General features: G+C 42.5%; 1 pseudogene; it reads right to left on the reverse strand.

Moving 5' to 3' along the window:
- LOC143398358 (homeobox protein OTX2-like) overlaps window positions 1-19,510 on the reverse strand; it is a 31,885-nt pseudogene extending 12,375 nt beyond the window's left edge.
- Between the last annotated feature and the right edge of the window lie 3,107 nt (window positions 19,511-22,617).

Consider the following 22,617-nt stretch of genomic DNA (forward strand, 5'->3'; position numbering starts at 1 on the left):
TGCCACCATGCCCAGCTCCCAAGATAGTTCTTAAGAAAGATCCAGACAAGTGAAACTAGTCTTTGCTTTCCTTTTGCAGAGTTTCAAAGGAACTTACCATCAAAATCAAAAAATACCATTAATAAATCTTTACTAAAATATGAGATAATAGATGTTATTATCCCATTAGTATATACATTTGAGACTCATGAAGTTTTACAATAAAATTTTATTTTCAATAAGGTAAACATACAGAATTGTATCTACAGGCACAGTTTTTGGGTGCAGAGGTCTGTATGTCCTCCTGCCCTTTGTGAAAAACAACATATTGCATAAATGAAAAATTTATCAGCTAATGAATAATATTACTGTGTTTGAACTTGGCTATTTTGTAAATGTACATTTTTTTGTTCTGTAGTACTGGGAATTGAATTCAGGTGCATTTTACCACTGAGATACAATTCCAGCCCTTTTTGTGTTGTTTTGAGACAGGTCTCACCAAGTTGCCAAGGCTTGCCTGCAACTTGTGATCCTCCTCTCTCAGCCACTGGAGTTCCTGGAATATTAGCTGTTTGCCACAGCACCTGGCTTGGAAATATGTTTTATTGATGTAAGATTTGAATTTTTCTGTTCACTTTCTTGACATGTGGAGCTGTGGTAGGAACGTGCCCCTGCTGAAATTAATATGTTGAAATCCTTACTCTCAGGGTGATGATCAGGAGGTGGGGCCTTTAAAAGTTGTTTGGCTCACAAGGGTTCCCATCATTGAACTCAGTGCTCTAACTAAAAGGCTCAAGCCAGGTGCCATGGAACATGCTTATAATCCCAAATATTAGGGAGTCTGAGGAATTAAGAAGGTAAAGCAGCAGGATCACAGGTCTGAGGTCAGCCTGGGTAAATTAGCAAGACTCTATCTCAAAATAAAGTAAAAGTAAAAATGGGCTGGTGACGTGATTCAGTAGTAGAGTGCTTGCTTCATATATGAAGGTCTGGGGTTCCATCTCCAGGATACCCACCCAAAATAAGATCTTGAGAGGGCTGAGAGTGCAGCTCAGTGGTAGAGCATTGCCTTGCATGCATAAGGCCCTGGGTTAATCCCCAGGATTTCAAAGAAACAACAATAAACAAAACAAAATTTAAAAATAAAAACAGAAACCCAGAGAGCTAGCTTGTCCCTTCCACCATGTGAAGACACAGTGAGAAGACACCATACATGAACAGAAAACTGTAACCAATCTGCTGGTACCTTGATCCTGACCTTTGTAGCCCCCTGAACTATCAGAAATAAATTTGTGTTTTTATAATATCCAGTTTACCCTATTCTGTTATAGCAGCACAAATGGACAGACATTGGCTTTTCTTCTACTTTTCTGGACATTTTTCTTTTTCTTTTTTCCAGAAATTATAATGTTTTATTCATATGATATCATTAGCAATGGTTTTTATCTTTTAAAAAATGTTTACTTGTTTTGCAATTGTTTTAAATAGGAAATTGTGAAAGGTTTTAACAAAGTCAACAGGTAAATTTCATTTGCAATTCAATTTGAATGACAGAAAGTTTATAGAATTAAATTTGAGGTAAGTGCTGTGTTTATTGAGTATTCCCACCTAGGAGATGGTACATCATTCCTTTTAATAAGATCATGTTTAGCCTGTCAGTAAAGTTTGGTGTTTTACTTCATGTTACTTTCTCTTATTAAGTTTATGGTTAGGTGTGGTTTATGATTTCAGTTACTATAAAATGAGTACTAATTACAATATAATTGTGGCTCTAGACTAGAATGTCAACAAAACAATGATACAGTTACCTCAGTCATTCCTTATTGTTATAAAAATGTTATTAATTTCCTTAGAATTTTGAAATTTTATTAGAGTTCAGCTATGTCATTTTTGGAGGATTTCAATGAAATGTTTTGAATGTCATATTGTTTCATTGAGATATTTAGCTGGTAGAAGTGTAGTTTATATACAGCAAACTGCACCCCATTTAAGTGTCAAGTTCAGTCTTGACAAAGGTGCACAACTATGTAGCCATTGGTCCAGGAAAGATGGAGTGTTTTTAACCCCATTAAATGCATTCATGCTCATTCTAATCAATAATCCCCAAAGGCATCTGCTGATCTGATTTTTCTGACCATGGATTAGTTTTGCTTGTTCCTGAATTTTACACTCATATACCATTTTGTATCTGGCTTCTTCTGCTCAGCAAAGTGTCACATTTTTTATATTTATCCATGTTGCTGCACATGGCAGTTGTTTGTTTATTTTGTTGGGTTTTTAAACATTTTTTTAAATTTTGATTTGTTATCTAGGACAACAGAATGTTTTATAATTCATATTACATATATACAGCACAAATTTTCACATCTCAGATTGAATACAAAGTAGAGCAGTATGGAGAATACTTGGAAAACTGGGAATGGAACCACCATTTGACCCAACTGTCCCACTCCTCGGTCTATACACAAAGAACTTTAAAAAACAGCATACTACAGGGATACAGCCACATCAATGTTTATAGCAGCACAATTCACAATAGCTAAACTGTGGAACCAACCTATGAATGGATAAAGAAAATGTGATACATATACACAATGGAATATTATTCAGGATTAAGAGAGAATAAATTCATGACATTTTCAAGTAAATGGATGAAGCTGGAGATTATAATGCTAAGTGAAATTAGCCAATCCCAAAAAACCAAATGGCAAATGCTGGAATGATTTCTCTAATCTAAGTATGCTGATACATACTATGCTAGGGGTGGGAATGGGAAGATTAGAAGAACTCTAGATAGGGCAAAGGTGAAAAGAGGAGGGAGGGGAAGGGCAAGGGTATAGAGGTAGGAAAGATGGTGGAATGCAATGGTCATCATTACTCTAAGTACGTGTAAGAAGACATAAAGGATGTTTTCTGGACATTTTTATGTGTCCCCTTTGCAGTCTCATCCTCTACAAACAATACACTCAAAAATCTTAATACTGAAAATTCTCTTCTCAGTGTGCACTCCAGCACAGACTCTGTGCCCAGCAACCCATTGTGTGTTCTCTGTCATGAAGGGCAGCCCAGCCATCTGCTCATGCATTCAGAGACTTGAAAGTTGTCCTAGAAACCTTATTCTCTCCAATCTTCCCTTTCCAATCTGTCACCAAATCCTGTGGATTCAACCACATAAACAGCTCTTGAATTGGTCTACATCTTCCCACCTCTTTTCCACCTGTGGTTCAGGCTCTGGGAACTTTGGCAAAGAATGCTAAAATCCTCCTCATTGCCCTCTTCACATCTATTCTTGCCTCTCTTCAACAAATTCTCTCCATTTAAGCCAGAGACAATTCAAAAGAAAGCCTGATCCTGTCACCTCCTTGCCCTGGCGCCTGTAATGGTTCTCACCTCTATTGGATAAACTCCAATCTCACTTTACGCTGCAGGGTCTCACTGCTAACTTCTCCTCTGACCATGGTTTAGCATTTCCACCACCTTGCCTTATGTGGAACAACCTAAAACACTAAGGGCTGCTGTTCTAATTGACCTCCTTTCTTGGTAGAATGTTGCAAAGGTAGTAATGTTCACAAGGAAATCCATTTTTCTGAATGCATAAGCAGTAATAGATTGGGAGTGGGGTCCTTTTTACATTTTGGTTGTTCTTATTATTTGTGGATTTTTTTAAATTAGAGATTGAACCAAGGGGTGCTTTATCACAGAGTTACATCCCAGATCTTCATTTTGGGACAGGATCTCACAAAATTGCTAAGGGCCTCCATGAAGTTGCTGAGGTTGACCTTGAACTTGTAATCCTCCTTCCTCAGCCTCCAGATTCATTAAGATTACAGGCTTACACCATTGCACGTTATTTTATTGTTTATTTTAATCAGAATAGTTTCACATATTGCCAACAGTAATTTTATGTCTTAGGAATATAAATTCAATGTAGTAAACTTTATTTATTTTTTTTTACTTTATTCTATTTTATTTGTTTATTTAACTGGTTATTTATTTTTGTGATTCTCAGGATCAAGTCCACCCTGCTAGGCAAATGCTCTCCCACTGAGGTCCATTCCCAGCTCAGCAGTATAATTTTGATTTTTATCTGAAAGTCACTTAAAATAAGCAGAGACTCATTTTTGAGATTGTTTCTTAAAGCAAGTTTTAAATGAGATTAATACACAAATATCAAAGTTTCAAGACCCAATAAAGGGAATACTATTTATATGTTTTCCACAACAGAATTACTGGGTTAAAAGTGATTTTCATAGGAATTAATGGCAACACTGTAACCTGTTTTTATATTTAGCCTCATTTTATCACATATATTTTGTTTTACATGAACTGTAAATGTTATATTTATTGTACATTTTAATATGGAGACCTTATTTTCAGTCTTTATACTAATATAACTTAAAGTGAGTTTATTAGTATTACTGTACTATATAAACAAATGACAACCATTATTTTAAAGATTTTTCATGTAACTTTTTTCTTAATAAATGTGGCCTTGCCCACAGGCCTCTCTTTTTATCCTAATATAATTTGGGTCACTGTGTAACCCATGCTGTTGTTGTGGGTGTTTTACCATCTCAAAGATGGAGACAGTGATGAGATAACCAAACAATTCAGCCTGTGCGGAGCAGCCAGACAGTGCCTGATAAGCACCTGATGGATATCAGGTAACCTTGTATGGACATTAATATTAACAGTAATATGTAAAACTCCACTCCATATTTTCTTTCATATAAATTTTATCTCATTTGGGGTCTATTATATGTTCTTCATTCAAAACAGGGCTTAAGTATAAATTTATAATTTTAAATTTTAAGAATTGGATACAATTTTTTTCCTTTTGAAAAATGAAAACATACAGGGGTTAGATAGTTATTTTCTTACTCTTTGTTAAAGATTTTATTTTGTTTTAGATAGTTTCAGTTATATTCTTTTGTTGTTGCTGTTGTTGTTTGTTTGTTTGTACCTAGATTCTCAAATAATGTTAAAGAAATTACCCATCTTAGGAATCTTTAAACCATTAATATTCCTCTCAAGTATCTAAACTAGCTGTTCATAATGGCACATGCTTGTAATCTCAGCTACTCAGGAGGCTGATGCAGGAGTTTGAAAAGTCCAGGACAGCCCAGACAATTTATTTTATATATATATAAAGTATTTTTATTAGTGCATTATAGTTATGATAGGATTCATTTTAATATACTCATACATGCATATAACATAATTTGCTCCATTTCAATTCCTTGTATTTCTCCTTTCTTTCTCTACCTCTCCCCTGCTGATCTCCTTCCTCTACTTTATTGGTCTCCCTTCTACTAATTTATTGTTGTTCTAATTGGTGCATCATACAGATATACATAAACCTGGGATTCATTGAGATACATTCAAATCTGCACATAGCATAATTTGCTCAATTTCATTCTGCAGTTCCTCCTCTCTCCTATTCTTCTTCTCTCCCCCACAGTCCCTTTCCTCTGCTTTACTCTTCTCCCTTCTATTTTCATGAGATCCCTCTACTTTAAAATAATTTCTTATTTCTCTTTAGCTTCCACATATGAGGAAAAAAAAATTTTGGCCTTTGCTTTTCTGAATCTGGCTTATTTCACTTAGCATGATGCTCTCCAGTTCTATCCATCTACCAGAAAATCACATAATTTTATTCTTTTTATGGCTGAGTAAAACTTCATTGTGTACCTATACCATATTTTTTTATCCATTTATGTGTTAGCACCTGGGCTGGTCCTATAACTTCATCTTAGGCAATTTAGTAAGCTCATATCTCAAAACAAAATAAAAAGGGCTGGGGATACAATTCAGTAATAAGCATTTACTTCCCAAGTAAGAGGCCCTGGGTTCCATAAACAGAAACCAACAATAATTTAAAAATGTATAAGTGTGGGCTGGGGATATAGCTCAGTTGGTAGAATGGTTGCCTCACATGCACAAGGCCCTGAGTTGAGTCCCTAGCATTGCCAAAAAAAAAAAAAAATCATAAGTTATTTACAGTACTAATAAAGTAAAATAATAAATGCTATAATAAATTCAACTTTCAGCTCAGTGTGGTGGCACATCCCTGTAATTCCAGCTACTTGGGAGGTTGAGGCAGCAGGGTCACAATTTTGAGGCCATCCTGGGAAAGTTAGACTCTATTTAAAAATAAAATTAAAGTGTCTGAAATGAAATTATAGGGTAGAGCACTTACCTATACAAACATGGTTTGGGGTTAAAATTCCAGTGCTGGAAAAGAAGAAGATGGAGGAGGAGGAGGAGGAGGAGGAGGAGGAGGAGGAGGAGGAGGAGGAGGAGGAGAAGAAGAAGAAGGGAAAAAACAGAAAGACTTTAGATTATTTCATTTGTTTAATTTTTTCCCCCATAATGAGAATTGAGTGCAATAAAATCTAGTGTTTTCTCACCTCCATTTCTTACTTTCTCTTTTATTCAGAACCTCACTAATCCTTTATTCTTATTTTCATACTAAGATTCTTGTCTAGAGTTGTAGTTAAATGTAATTTTTATTTTTATTTTTCTGCAGTGCTGGGGATAGAACTATGGGGCTCTTGTATCTAGGCAAATACTCTATCACTAAATTGAGCCCCACCCCAGTGACAGGTCATCTTCCTAGTGTATATGAGGTCCTGGGTTCACTAACTAACTCAGTAAAGGAAAAAAATATTTACACATTTATATTTTCTAAGTGCTCAAGTTAATCTTATTCTGGGTTATTTTACGTGATCATTCATGGAGTTATGATGGTTTATGCTTCCAGTGCCTTTCACAGACAAATTATTTTAGCTGTGAAATGATTTGGGTCAGGCAAACTATTATGCAAACTCATAACATGACTATGTTAGTGTCTCACTCTTTGAGCTACTGGCCTTTTTTTTTTTTTCTTACTGAACTAGACCTCACTTCAGCATGAATATAATTTCTGAACTGGTAGGTAGGCACAGGAATAAAAGTTATACTGGGCAAGGACATCACCCTACCACAAAGGTCAGTTGTAATCCACAGTCTTCTGCTTCAGTTAGGGTTCCAGTGGTATCTTGGTATCTTCAAATAGCTTGAATATCAAAACTTGAGGATGCTCAAACCCCTTATATTAAAAATTGTGTAGTATTTGCATATAACCTACCCATCCTCCTGCAGACCTTGTGTGTGTGTGTGTGTGTGTGTGTGTGTGTGCATGTGTGTGCACATACCCACCTGTGCATGTGCTGGGAGTCCAACCCAGGATTAACCTCACACACATGAGGGAAGTGCTACACCACTGAGCTACAACCCAGCCTTTACCTAACTTTATAGCTGTACACGTTCAAGACTCCCTCAATATTTAACCATATATAAGCTTAATTTGAAATTCTTTAAGATAGAATCTGTGTTTTTCTAACTTTTGTTGTTCTGTCACCGGCTCCCTTACTTTTGGGTGACTTGGAGGAGGGGTTCCCAGGATTTAAAGTTCCTAGCACATTGACCCAGGAGCTCTGCTGATTTCAATCATGAAGGACCCCTTAATATTTTTTTAAAGTCTTTTATAGAACAATCTCTGACTGAACAATACACACTTGGGTTCCCCCCACCCCTCCAGCAAGTTGTACAAGTCCCAATGTCACCATTTCCTGCCAAGAAGAAAAGCACTTCATCCTTTATGTTTTAGGACAACGCCAAGTGAAGACTGGGAACTGTCTCCCTGCTTTTTGCTGCTGTTTATTCAAAATCCACCTGCATAGAGGAGGGAGGGAGTAGCATCTGTGGCTTATCATGGTTTAATTATATTTTAAGTCTATAACCGCTCTTCTAATAACAGTACTCCAAACTATTTCATTACCTTTGTAATAAGGCTTTAATTACACTCAGTAAAAATGCATATTTCAATCCATATGTTTTTCCCTCTTCAGATAGTATTGGTATATTTTGATTCCCTAAGAACTTTTAATTTTTAAAGTCCTAAGAGCAAGAAATGTATAATATACATAACACATATGGCTGAGTGTATGTTTGTGTATGTATGATTTTCCTGATTGAACCTGGGGGTACTCTACCACTAAGATTTTTCCCATTCCTTTTTATTTTTATTTTTTGGTATCAGGGATTGAACCCAGGAGGAGTTAACCACTGGGCTCATCCCCAACCCTTTTTAATATTTTATTTAGAGACAGTGTCTCACTAAGTTACTTACAGCCTCCCAAGTTGCTAAGACTCACTTTGAACTTGCTATCCTCCTCTCTCAGGCTCCTGAGCTGCTGGTATTACAAGTGGCAATAGGGCAAGCCCTATTTATTTTGCTAAGCCATTAGATTTATAGCAGCAAACTACCATACCTGGTTTCTCTTGCTATCTTTTAAAAACTTGTTAGATAAATAAAAATGTCATGTATTTTATTTCTAAAATCAGAATTCATGCCTTATTCTTTTTTTGTGGAGCTGGTAAAAGAATCCAGGTCCTTATACAAGGTAAGCAAGTATTCTACCATTGAGCTACAGCCCCAGTCCTAACCATTTCTTTTTAAATTAACAGTGTTCCTGGACATTTATCAAATTTTATTAGATATTTTAAAGAACCAATTTAGTTCTGTAATGAATTTCCTTATTGTGTTGATTTCCCATTGCATTGATTTCTTTGTTTTGTTTTGGATAGTGCTGGAGATTAAACCCAGGGCCTGGAGTATACTAGTCAAGGACTTTCTCTACCTCGGAGTGACACAGGAAAGGAGCCACTTTTTTAAAAATCAATCAATCAATCAATCAATAAATAGACTTACTCTGTAGAAAAAGTTTCTTCCTCTATTATTCATAGGAGGAAGAATCTGTCAACACATAATCATACTTTTAAAACATACAGTTTGCATTCCCCTTTTCTTAAACTTATTTCTTCATAGAAGATTTGAAAAATAAAAATAATGAAGAAAATTTTTACTGAATAAATAAAAGTCCAACCATATGCAATGAATTACCAGGAGTATTTTCTTTCTCTCCAGACTTTTAAGGTTTTCTCTCAGTGTATGTAGTAAATGATGTATTTAGAGTTACGTATATTTTAGAGACATCTTGGAAATCATAAATAAATAGCTGACATTCCATCAGGAAATCATAAGCATCTGCCTCATGCAGAAGTTTCCAAACATCAGTTACACTGGAATCACCTGAAGAACTTCTAAAAATATACTGCTGCCCACCTATATCCCAGAGTTTCTGACTCAGTAGTCCTGGGGTATAGTGCAAGAATCCTGTGTCTGACAAATTCCCAAATGACTTATTCTACTGATCCAGGGACCAATTATAGAACCACTGATCTGTATCATCCAGCTCTGAGCAATCAGGGTAGGTTCCAGAGCCAAGCAGAAGTATGTAATTGTCCTCAGAGTCTAATAAGAAATATATTTTACACTCAAGTTAGTAACTGTTACTAAAGCAGGGGATTTTTTCATTAAAGTATATGAGGAGCATTCAGCAGTGGATGAAGTTCCTTTTTAAAAAATTAATTTTATTTTTAAAATACATGACAGTGGAATGCATCACAATTCTTACTATACACATATAACAAGATTTTTCGATCTCTGTTTACATATAAAGTATGTTCACATCAATTCATATCTTCATATATGTACTTTGGATAATGATGTCCATCATATTCTTCCATCATTGCTAACCCCCTGCCCCCTCCCTTCTCCTCCCACCATCTTCCCTATCTAAGTTCAACTATTCCTCCCATGCTCCCCCTCCCTACCCCATTATGAGTCAGTCACCTTATATCACAGAAAACATTTGCCATTTGTTTTGGGGGAATTGGCTAACTTCACTTAGCATTATCTTCTCCAACTGCATCCATTTACCTACAAATGCCATGATTTTATTCCCTTTTATTGATGAATAATATTCCATTGTGTATATATGCCACATTTTTTTTATCCATTCATCTACAAAGGGCATCTAGGTTGGTTCCACAGTTTAGCTATTGTGAATTGTGCTGCTATAAATATTGATGTGGCTGTGTTACTGTAGTATGCTGTTTTTAAGTCTTTTGGATATAGACTGAGGAGAGGGATAGCTGGGTCAAATAGTGGTTCCATTCCCAGTTTTTCAAGGAATCTCCATACTGCTTTCCGTATTGGCTGCACCAATTTGCAGTCCCACCAGCAATGTATGAGTGTGCCTTTTCCCCCACATCCTCGCCAACACTTATTGTTGTGTCTGCCATTCTGACTGGAATGAGATGGTATCCCAGAGTAGTTTTGATTTGTATTTCTCTAATTGCTAGAGATGCTGAGCATTTTTTTATACATTTGTTGATTGATTGAATATCCTCTTCTGAGAAGTGTCTGTTTATGTCCTTGGCCCATTTATTGATTGGGTTATTTGGTTCTTTTTTTTTTTTTTTTTTGGTATTTAGCTTTTTAAGTTCTTTATATACCCTAGAGATTAGTGCTCTATCTGATGTGTGAGAGGTAAAAATTTGCTCCCAAGGTATAGGCTCTCTATTCACCTCACACAGATTGTTTCTTTTGCTGAGAAGAAACTTTTTAGTTTGAGTCCATCCCTTTTATTGATTCTTGGTTTTAATTCTTGCTCTATAGGAGTCTTATTAAGGAAGTTGAGGCCTAATCCCCCATGATGAAGATTAGATCTTACTTTTTCTTCTATTAGATGGAGAGTCTCTGGTTTAATTCCTAGATCCTTGATCCACTTTGAGTTGAGTTTTGTGCATGGTGAGAGAGAGGACTTTTTCTCCTTTCCTCATTCAGGTATTACGGTGAATAACTCACAAAGATTTATTCTCCATTAGAAATTAATCATTGTCAGTTAGGCACAGTGGCATGCTCCTGTAATTTCAACTGCTGGGGAGGCTGAAGCAAGATTATCACAAATTTCAGGCCAGCATAAGCAAATTAGAAAGACTCATTTTTATGAGGATGAAGGGATGAAGCACAGTGGTAGATTCCCTGGGTCCAATCCCCAGGACTGCAAAAATAGAAGAAAGAAGGAGGAGAATGAGGACAGGAAAGAGGAGGAGGAGGAGGAGGAAGGAGAGAGGAGAGAAAAAAATTATCATTGTCATGAAGCTACATGGTCTGCTCTCCATAAAAGCAACTATGAGGATATGTTTCAATAACTTCTCCTGGCACTTTTCACCAGCCTATGTGAAAATATATCTTCAGTATTTCTGCCAGTTATTGGGGTATGGGGCAGTTTTAAGAGGGTGGGGTGGAGTATAGGAACCAAAGAACTTATCAGAATTTGAAGAGCTGGCTGGAATGTTTGATAAAAGATCAGTACATGAATGACCTGTAAATTCTTCCATTACATTTGTTTCATTACAGCAAAGTGCCTTGTCTTTTCCAGAACTTTCTAATGTAAGAGAACTCCTGTCCACAAGAATAGAGGGATTAGGGGCAATTTTTTTTTCTGCTTCAATTGCAACTTCTAGAACAGTACCTGGCACATCATAGGTGCTCAGTAAGTATTTGTTATGTGAATAATTAAAATATAAATTCCTAAAACCATAAAAATTTATATTAGTATAATCTCAGTTATCTTTGTATTCCATTCTAACTCTCAGTGCATTTTCTCCAGAGTTTATAATTTTATGCCTTTCCAACGGTAGACAAACTTTCTGTGGTGTCTTTTGGGGAACCAAATGTCACTTCTACAAAGCAGAGCATTATAAATAATACATAACCTGCTTTCCCTAAAGAATCATCCCATCATCTGTGCAACTCCAGTGGGCTTGTAATGTGGAGAGGCAGGCTGGGAAAGCATGTGCTCTTCCAGAAGTAATGTTATCAGGCCTGCTTCCATATTGCACTCTCTTCTTAAATCAATGAAGGATAAGGTGCTCTCTGGCCTTTTCAACTTCCTCCATTGAATCATGTAGCAGGAAGGCCCTTGCTAAATGCTGACATCTTGAAATTGGACTTCCCAGCTTCCAGAATCCAAGACAATATATTTCTGCTCATTACTTTTATAAAACAACCTGGGCATGGTGGCCCACACATGTAATCCCAGTGATAGAGGCTGAGGCAGGAAGATTGCAAGTTTAAGGTCAACCAGGACAACTTTGTGACACCCTGTCTCAAAATGCAAAAAAAAAAAAAGTTGTGGGTATAGCTCTGTGGAAGAATATCCCCAGGTTCAATCTCCAGTACCAGAACTAGAGAAAAGAAGATAAGGGAAGAAAAATATACTAAAAAACATCTCTGTTCACCCAGTAAACTGACATACTTAACAAATTGGTACCTTACTACATTTGTGCTGCTATTATAAAATACTTGAGACAGAGTAATTTATAAAGAACAGAAATATATTCCAAGCATGGTGATACACTCCTACAATCCCAGCTACTCAGAAGATTGGGATGGGAGGATTGGGAGACTCCATCACACAGAAATAAATAAAATTTAAAATCACAGAAATTAATTACTTACATTTCTGAAGCCTGGAAAATCTAAGAGTAGGGACCAGCATTTGGTGTCTTGTGAGGTCCTGTCTTGTTGCTGCATTTTCAGTGGTGGCTCTACTGTGTTCCTCATATGGCAAAAGAGCAGGAGAGTACAAAATGGTCTATGTTTGTTTTCTTTAGTGATTCTATTTTACTTTATTTTTTGGTACTGGGGATTGAACCCAGGGATATTTATCCACTGAGCCAGGTCCCCAACCCTATTTTTTTTTTTTTTATTTTGAGACAGGTTCTCACTAGATTGCTTATGGCCTCATTAAGTTGCTGAGGCTGGCCTTGACCTTGTGATCCTCTTGCTTCAACAGTTGCTGGGATTACAGATGTGCACCACCATGCCAGGCTTATAAACTTTTTTTTTTTTTGATAAGTAAAAGGAGTATATACTATAACATATAGTGTAATAAATACATCAAGCAGTACAGGGGTGTTTAGTACCATTATTACCCTCTGCTATACATAATTATGTGTGCTATACTTAATTTGTTTGTTTGTTTGTTTGTTTTCAGCTCTTAGGAGCATACCAAGGGCCTCCACAGTCTAGGCATTTGTGCTGTACCACTAAGCTACATCCCAGCCCTGGGCAATACTTTCACATGACTGGCAGTGTAGCAGGCTTGTTTACACCAGCACCACTGTACACACATGAGTAATGTGCTGTGCAATGACACTACCACAGCTACAGCATCTCTATGTCATGGGAAATTTTTAGCTTCATTGTAATCTTTTGGGACCACCATCATATATGTGATCCACTAGTGACTGAGACATCATTCCTAACCAAGCACAAGAGAGGAAAAAACTCAGTTCTCAAATTAGGCTACAAGAAGTGCCTATCCCCACCAGCAGTCAGAACAACAACCATATAACTCATAGGCATGAGGTAGAATACGTGAAATGACTGTGTGTCAGTTGTGCAGAATAGCCAGCTCTCCTCTCAAACCTCTTACCTCAGCAAGCCTGAAGAACTAAACTGTTTCCAAAAGATGAATCTGTGTCCTATAAAATCAATTCAAGGATATTTATAGGAACATAAAAATATCCTGTATTCCCCAAAGAAAAACTCATAGAGAGGCATGGTGGTGCACACCTATAATCTCATCAATTTGGGAGACTGAGGCAGGAAGACCTTAACTTTTCTAGGCCAGACTGAGCAACTTAGGAAGACCCTGACTCAAAACATAAAAACGAAATAAGTAAAAGGCCTGAGAATTCCCCTCAGTAGTAGATCACCCCAGGTTTCACTTCCCAGTACCAATAAAGAAAGAAAGAAAGAAAAGAAAATTGCCCCTATTGGCTAGGGATGCAGCTTAGTGATAAAACACATGTTGAGCATGAGTGTGTGGCTCTGTTGTTCTTTTCTTTTCCTTTTGTGGTACTGGGGGATTGAACCCAGGTTTGCTCCACAACTGAGCTGTACTCTCAGTCCCCTCTTTAAATTTATTTTGAGGTAGATTCTCACTAAGTAGTTGAACTTGCCTAAAACTTATGATACTCCTGTCTCAGCCTCCCAACATGTGTGTGTATTTTTAAACATGTGAAATTTCTTCCTCCTCCTCCTCTTCTTCTCCTTCCTCTTCCTCTTCTTCTTCTTCTCTTCCCTCACTGAACTCATGTGACAGAGCCATCTCCACTGCCTGGGCTGGGTGTGGGCTAGAGAAAGGCCACCCTGGGCCCTGGGCTCTCCATGGGCCAGGACCAGCCTATCTGTGGGCAGGACAAGGCTTTTCTCCAGGCAACAGAGGCAAAGGTTCATGGAAGTGCAGATCCAAGAGGTCCATACCAGGCACACAGTGCATCCCCTTGTCAGGTTGGCTTCACAGAGCCTCGTAGTCTTTGGATCAGATCCCAGCTCTACCAATCTGTAAGGCAGAGAGGGCTCATTGGCAAAGACTTAGTATCCCCATCAATGTAATGAGGATGCTCATTTTATCTCCTGTGTGGTGTCTGCAAAGCACACAATGCAATAAGCCACAGTGGGATTTCAGGATTCCCCTTGAGGGAAACAGACAGCCTAGGCTGGTCCTGCTGTCTCCCTGCAACCAGCCCACTACTGCCATGGGCTCTGGCCTCTGCCCACTCTCCTCTTCCCTCTGCTGGATAGGCCTACCTTTCTCTTACTGCACTTTCTTCCTGGAAGTCTGTCTCTAGCCCAGGTGGGGTGAGGTGTCCCTCAACTTCACTCACATCATAAGACTCCTACTTCTAAGACCTCGCAGCAGCATGCAGCTCCACTCCTCCTGCTTATGAAATCCACTGTCCTGAGTGCTGGCACCTGCCTGTATGTGGCCCTGATGTGTGTAAACTTTCCCAGGTCACATGGCAGGGTTGCCCATGGTGGGAACCCCCTCCTTCCCTAGGCAGTCAAGCAGAGCTAGCCTGTGACCTTGAGAGGGCCCCTTCCTCACCAACTCTCCCCATTCCAGGAACACAGAACCCAGTGCTCTCAGAGTGACAGGTGCCAGATACTATTTGATAGTGGTGATCAATGGCCTTTTCCTGAGGAGGGTCACTTGTGCATCAATTGCTTTGCTTCCAGGACATTGCCAAGAGCAAATGTGTGTAAATTGCTATGGGAGCTTTCTTATTGATAGTCTACCCCTAACACTTCTGGAAATGCTTAGCAGTGTAAGAAGATCAACATGGTATAGCATGGTGGCACACACCTATAATCCCAGCTACAGAATGAGGCAAGAGGTTCCTAAATTAGAGACCACCCTTGGAAAATTAGTCAGACCTGTCTCAAAAGAAAGATTAACAGGGCTGGGAAAGTAAATGACTTCCAAAGCAGCCTTGGCTTCAATTGACCATAACACAAAAAAATATAAAAATAAAATGAATTTTTTAAAAAGAAAATTATTATAAAGATATTAAAATGCCTCCTAAACATTGACTTCTCTTCACTTCAAATTCTGCATTGTGTCTGTGTGATTTCAACGGGTGTGTGCACACAACCTTAGACCCATGTTGGCAGGGAAGATCCACATTCAATCACATTCAATTGGTATTCAATTTGTATTTGTACCATCCTCGGAGAGGGCTACAGTCCCATTCCACAGATGAGGAATAGGAGGTCCAAATGAGACCAAACTTCCAAAGATACCTGATCTGTCTGACTCCAGGTCCCATGTACCTAATCTCAGGGGCACTACCCAGGGAATACAGCACCCTCTGGTGAGTGGGATTCCTCATCACTCTCTAGGAGTCACCTCTGCCCCATATACAGGGGCTTCTATCTCACCTCCTCTGGATGGCCCATGTATGTCCACCCCACAGGATCCATGTGCTCTACTGGGGGCTCTATCTGTACCTACACAGTGATGATGATGGCACAGCCTGGTGAATGGATTGGGCATGCAACTTTAAATGAGTCAATAATAACATTTGTGACTACAAATACCTAACATGTCATGATAAAAATTGAAAAAAACCCAGCATGACAAAAAATAAAATTGACAATTCAAAACGGCAAGGAAAGGACAGCTGTGGTGGGGGAACTGCCACTAGGTCACACTCAAGAGCTGACAGGGAGGGAGGTTCCACAGAGTCTTCTAGAACAATGACAGCAGGAGTGGCTTCTGGATTGAATGTTCCTGTACATCCTACCTCTGTCTTTTTGGTGCCTGCAATGTCTGCTGCTACATGGGGAAGTAGCTCTCTTTCAAGAGATGTGGATACAGATGATTTACCATTCATAGCAACTGGAAGGCATGGTTCAATGTCCTCTGGCTTGCTTGCTGGCAGCTTAGATACCACCTGGCCCACAAGTATCACAGTGGCCTCTGGAAGTCAAACTCTCCTTCTGTGGATGGTATCAGAGTTGATCCATCCTCCTGCATTGATTACTGATCTTCTTCCAGCTCAGAGGGTATGGCTGTGTGCTTCCCCAAATGTTAGAATGCAAATTGGGGTTCTGCTGCTGGAGGCAGTTCTCTAACTTGTAGTGGCATGGAGCTGCAGGATAAAAGACCCCAACATGACTGCCTCTCCCTGGGCTTTTCCCAATTCATAGAAGATCCCCACTTCTGAGAGTGGCCCCAGGTCCTATCTCCACAATATAATTTCTTACCAGAGTAGGTTCAACCACCTTCAGGATGCTTCTTGTGTTCAGGATCATATGTCAGTCCCTGGTGGGACCAGCATGAATTCTTCCTCATATACTTAGTCAGTCACCCCAGGTCTCCTCATCACTGGACTCAGGCTCACTGGGATCTGGGCCCTCCAGCTGTTCAAGGAGTTTGTGGACATGAACACCTGTGATTTAGGCTTGGTGAATGCCAGGATGGTCCTGAGATGCTTCAGGTTCTTCAGGTTTGGTGAGTCACCAAAACCTTCTGGATAGCTGTATGTCCGTGTTTGCACTAACCAGCAGAGGGCACTGGACAGCAGCCAGGTCTTGGCCTCTTCTTCCCCTGGAATCCCCTAAGGCCCTTGCATCATGTACGTACCCTGCAGTGACTACCCATTTCACATGCAGCTGGGCACAGAGGGCAACCATGTGAAACACATGTGTGTAGGTGCCTCCCTGCCCCTGCTGTCCAGCCTCTAGACAGGAAAGTGTGGGCAATCAAGGCTGGGATGGACTGTGCTGTGGAGGGATCCAATAGGTTCTAGCTCTGAGCCTCCAGTCACTCCTCTGCTTCTTGTGGCCTAGAAACCCACCACATCTCTCCATGTTTCTCCTCCTACAGGAAAAGTCCCAGTTGTAGGCTCTCTGCTGGAAATTACACAAGGATAGAACTTGGGGTTTGCCCAGCCCTCCTCTATACCAGCCTCCCAAGTACCTTGCTCTGGAGACAAGAGCCCTCCCTCTTGGCCCAAAGTCCATTCACTTCTTTACTTGAAGGTACTCCTCCTGAAAATCTGGCAGGAGATCTCCATAACTAGAAAAGGCCAGAAGGACATCACCTCTTATATTTTGTGCCACTCATCTTCCTAGATATGCATAATGGGATTGGCCGACTTCCTGGCAGGGATGGAAGTTTATGAGGGCTGGGAATTTTGTCTGCACTAAATGATAAGCTAAGATACTGCAAATGCAGGTGATTCACATATGTCTGTACTACAAAAACAAAACAAAACAAAAAACAGCTCCTTCTAGATGGCTTAGGGTCATGTCACCCTCAGTTCACCCCAGGGGTCCCTACTCCAACTACATGTAGATCAGGGCCTCCCCATGAAGTAATCTGAAATGTCCACACACCTCCCAGGAGGAGGCACCGGCATGTTGCCTAGCTTCCTTCCTGACAGATGTGCTAATGCTCGTAAAATGCACTCCTGGGTCCAAATCCTGGCCAGATGCTGGGTACTGTCTCATCCTGGACTAGGTCAAGATGTGTGAAAATATTCTGGAAAACTCTTTAACTCTGGGACTCTGAATGTGTAGCAGAGGTCAGCAATATCCAAGAGGGTTCAGACAATTGCCCTCTTAAACACCCTGAGACCCCTCCAACCCACACAAAAGTCAGTAAATGATTCTGATATGAAACAAGCCCACTTTCTACATAAATAGCATAGCCTGGCAGAGCCCCCAAGCCTGGGCACCACTCAATTGGTGCCACTATGTGTTGTCTCCTGGACCAGCTATGGCCTTGACCTCAGGGAAAGGCCTGAATGAACAACAGTTCAGCTCCAGAAGGAAGGCTGTCTCTGAACACACATTCTTCACTGGTCCTCCAAGGAATAAACTTGGCAGTAGCCTTCATGACTTCCAGATTTATTGGCAAACATCTTCAAAGTGTCCACCTTAGAAGCTATTAGGAAAGATGTTCTGCATTTTAGATCCACTTTGAGACCCTCCTCCACAACTTACTGGTGATGACAAATTTACTGATGATACCTTTATTCCCCACACTGCAACTGTAGCTTTCACAAGAGGATTGGAAATGGAGTCAGGGCCTGCTTGCCTCTCAGAGGAAGTTGGTTGTGATGTAGGAAACCGGAACCTGAAGTCTCTGTCCACAGCAGGGGGATGAAATTCTCCAGGTGGAAGTCCTTGAAGAAAGTGTAGACTCCTTCTTGTGTTTGGGAGAGTTCCGTGAAGATCAGAGCCATTTTGAGTTGCTTCTCCAGAAGCGGCCACCAAAGACAAAAAATCGCCAGCTGCCCTTGTCAGCGTCAGGGTTGTATTTAGTGACAGGGATCCTGACTGAACTTCCTCCTATCACAGGGGCAGGAGAGGCTGGTCCAGGGCACTTTCTCCTTCCCCAAGAAACTGAGTGGCCCAGGGGATGTAATCACCTGAGGCCAGGAACTGAATGCCCGTAGCTTCAGGACACAAGAGGGCAGGAGTTTCCATTCCTCTGACTTCTTAGCGGCTTCAAACTCAGGGGCCATTTCCTGTTTGCCAGTGGAATGAAGCCTCAGGGTGGACCAAGTCCCTCACCCTTCTGAGTGGCTGCTGGTCTTTCTTGTGGCCTTCCCTTCCCAAATGCCACTCTCCAGCATCTATCTTTCCAAGAACACAGAGGCAGCCAGGGATGCCCTGTGCTAGGAGCCCGCCCCTCAGGGGTGATTTGGCATGTGAGTAGTGATCTTCCAGTCTTTCCTGGCCAGTGGTCTATGCTGTGCCTCTGACCTTGGCTGGCAGCAGGATGAGCAGCCGCTTAGCTCTGTGTGCACCAGGAAGGTGGACCTGAGGCTCCTGGCATGGGTGGCGAATGCTTGAAGTTCCTTGGGAGCAGGGAAAGGCCTCGGCCTCTTGGGTTGCCCTAAACGGTGAGCACAGGGTGCTCAGTCAACACGCATTGGGTGAGGGAGTGCCCCTGCCAGGAGTGGCCTCCTGTTCCCTTTCCATTCCTCCACACTGAGTTGTCTGTCCTTGGGCCTGCTCAGAAGCCTTGGCTATTGTATGGATATTGCCTTCTGGGAGGCTTCTTTGCTCCTAATACTGGGGCCTGGTTTCCTCTGCGTTGAAAGAATGGGAGGCAACAGGGTTGCCTTCCACTGTGCACCAAACAAACCAAAGTGGCTTGCTGCCACCCTGAAAGAAGCAATGTCGCCTCTCCCTAGAGACGTGGAGGAAGGGGCACTCACGCCCATGCTTGACACCATGATACTGGACAGACTCTTGACCACTTGACACCATCCTCGCTTCTTGATATATTTTGTGCATGAATGAATTTTGAAACACCAATATTTTCACCTATGTGGGGCTCAAGGAAATGGAAGCAGAGAAATGCCAGCTCTGGGTTATTTCCTGGGGCCTCTGGGTCTCTGTCTGCTGCCACTCCACCTATTTGTGTCACACAGCTCCAGAATCCCAGCAGTCCCTCCTGCTGGGGGGCAATGAACCCACAGACTCCTGAGACTTCTCATGAGACCATGTTGCATGCGATACCAAATGACCCTGGCTGTTGCCTCTTTCTCAGAATCCAGGTAGTGATGTGGATCCCCTAGAGGGGAGGGAGCTACAGGACTTGGGCACAGGGCTGCTTTGGAGATTGGGAGCCTTCGTACTGTACCCACATGATACCATGGAAAGAGACATGGGTGCTATTCAACATCTCCCAGAAGCCACTGGCAGTGCTGGGGTAAATGAAGGCTCTCTCTGAAAATCAGTCCCTACACGCGTCCAGTTGTGCACAGTCAGGCACTATCAGAGCCAAGAGAGGAGTCCACTTTCCCTCTCTCACTGTAGGACTCAGGGCGGGGTAGAATTGCATGTCATCCCTGGTTCCCCACCTTCCTGTGATGTGTCACCTCTGTGTTTGTGCATGACAGACGCATGACTCCAGCATGACGGTTGCCCGGGTGGTTCACACATGCATGGGCACATACAGGTGATGACCATCTCCAAAGCAGAGGGTGGAAGGAACCGAGGATATATTAGGAAGCTCTGGAGAGCCTGTGAGGCCCCCCTGGATTCTTGAGACTCACACCCATGGTCAGAAGGAGGAGATGGGTCTGAACCAGCTCTGTCTCCCCCAACCAGGGGAGCTGCTGGCAGGACCTGGATCTTCCTGGGGAAGAGATCCAGGCTGTGTTGGCAGAACTCTGTCCACTTGTGCATATGCCATGGGAAGATGGCAGCAGCCAGCACCCCAGGTGGCCTTTGGAACCATCTTGTGTGAAAAAGGGACTCAGGTAAGGAGTCCCAGAGGAAGTGACCTCACTTCCTTGGCCATGGAACATATAGAACTTGGAACCCTCCTGGCTAGGTCCCAACAGTCTACCTCCAGCCCCTGTCCGTTCACTTGCGTTGTCAAGACCAGCAGAGAGCCATGAGCACTTGTGGTAGAAACCCTGGCCTCAGGAAAGCCCTTCATAGTGGCCTTTCACGTGTGTGGAGGCGCTGGGTCAGCCGTGGGTCCAGAACACTCTGGCGATTTTTCACAAGGACACAGGAGGTGAGACAAGACCGAGAGTTGCAGGTGACCAGAGTCTAACCTGCTTCTGCGACTCCCCTTGGGACAGCCTCAGACCCTCACCGAATGCGAGTGGGTGTGGGTGTGTGTGTTTCCCTCACTTCAACTGAGAATTAGACGGGAAGGAAAGCCTTTTGTTTGGTTTTTAACTTGACTGTAGGACAGTGAGACATTTTGCAGATGCTACTGTTTCCTGGTTGAAATGTCCCTCTTTGATCCCTGAAACTAGGGAGATGACAAGCGTTCGTCCCTGGCTGTGTCCCGTCTAGTGGACAGCTTCACCTCACTGGTCCGCCAGGAATTGGAGAAGGACCTCGTGAACGTCCTGCAGAGGGGGCACTCCTCCTGGGTGGAAGGATTGTTGTGCAGACGCCCAAAGGTGCTCAGCATCCAGAAAGTGCTGGAGCTCCTAAGTCAAAGGTGTGTATAACCTCCAGGCCCCGGGACATGGCCATCTCTTGGCGTGGTGGGTGGGATTCCGGGCACCACTCTGGACCTCTGGCAACTCTGTGGGATGTGTGATATTCACAGAAGAACCCCGCCAGGGTGTTGAACCAACCAAGTAGGATGAGCCCTAGGAGTGTAGGTCTCAGGCCTTGTCCAGTGGGCTAGGCTTCCAAGGCCTCAGGACTTCCCAGGGGGGGCCTGTCCTGGCCCCGTGGGGAACTCTTCTGCCTCAGCCCAACTGGACAGAGGCCTCAGGAAGAGCAGTTTGCACCCTGGGGAAGGAGCATGTGGCTTGCATGTGGAAGGGCCCCTGACCCGCCTGGAGGCAGAGCGGGGACAGCTGGGGTGGATGGAGGGGGACCTGGTTGGGTTCATTCATGGGCCCAATAGATGTGAAGCACCTGCCCTTGGCAGGCACATGGCCTATCCATTAGGAAGCAGTGCACACACACCTCCCAGCCCTCCTGAGCTTTTATTATTGGCAGAAAGTTAGTCAAGGCCACCAGGCGTCTTGGCGCATGCAGGGCATAGGATATACAAGGTGACATTCTCCTGGCCTTCTCTAGGTATGAGGACCAGCAGCAATGCATGGAGGAAGTCTTCCTTCCCGGTCAGAAGTGAGTGATTTGGGGGCCAAGAGAGTGGGCTTCTGACTCCAGGGCCACTTGGGGAACCTTGGCAGTGGATGGGTCGGCAAAAACGCAGGCGTCCACCTTCTGTGATTTGTGGCACACGGATGTGGTCTGGTGATTTCCCTCTGGAGTGGACACAGATAGCTGTGGTGGGATTCTGGGTAGCTAAGGATCACAGGTGGGGCTGGCGCCTCAGAGTCTGGCCCTGTGAGCATCCCTCCCGTCCACAGCCAATCCCAGCCACGATGGCCCTCACTTTTCTCTATTGAGGCAAATTTGGGGAGCCCCCGATGCACAGGAGAGGGGAGCCTCTTACCCTCATATGGCCCTCACAGATGTCCCCCTTCTCGCCTTGCTGCATGGGACCCGCTTGGCCACTCTCTGGGAAGCCCATCATCTGGGTGGTCCAAAGGGGCTTCCAGCTCAAGGAGATGCCCAGTCGCTCATGGCTCCCTGCCCCACTCCTATGTCCCCAGCGCCTTCTGCTCCACCGTCCAAATGTGGCTCTACCTGTACCCAGAAGATTTTGTGGGGTCCATGGACAGCCTGAGGAGTCTCAGGACCTTCTTGCTCCACACCATGCCGGAGTCAGGGCTGACAGTCCAGGTGGAGAGCCTCCTGACGGGGCTGGAGAACACAGATCCCAGTGAGTCCGAGGCCTGTGATGAGGGGGCCTGGGGGGGGGTGACCTCATGTGTGTGTCCGGGACACTCTGCCGCTCCTACTGGGAACTGGCCTGTGGTCCCCAG

The sequence above is a fragment of the Callospermophilus lateralis genome, chromosome 4 (assembly GCF_048772815.1).
Source record: "Callospermophilus lateralis isolate mCalLat2 chromosome 4, mCalLat2.hap1, whole genome shotgun sequence".
Lineage (NCBI taxonomy): Eukaryota > Metazoa > Chordata > Mammalia > Rodentia > Sciuridae > Callospermophilus > Callospermophilus lateralis.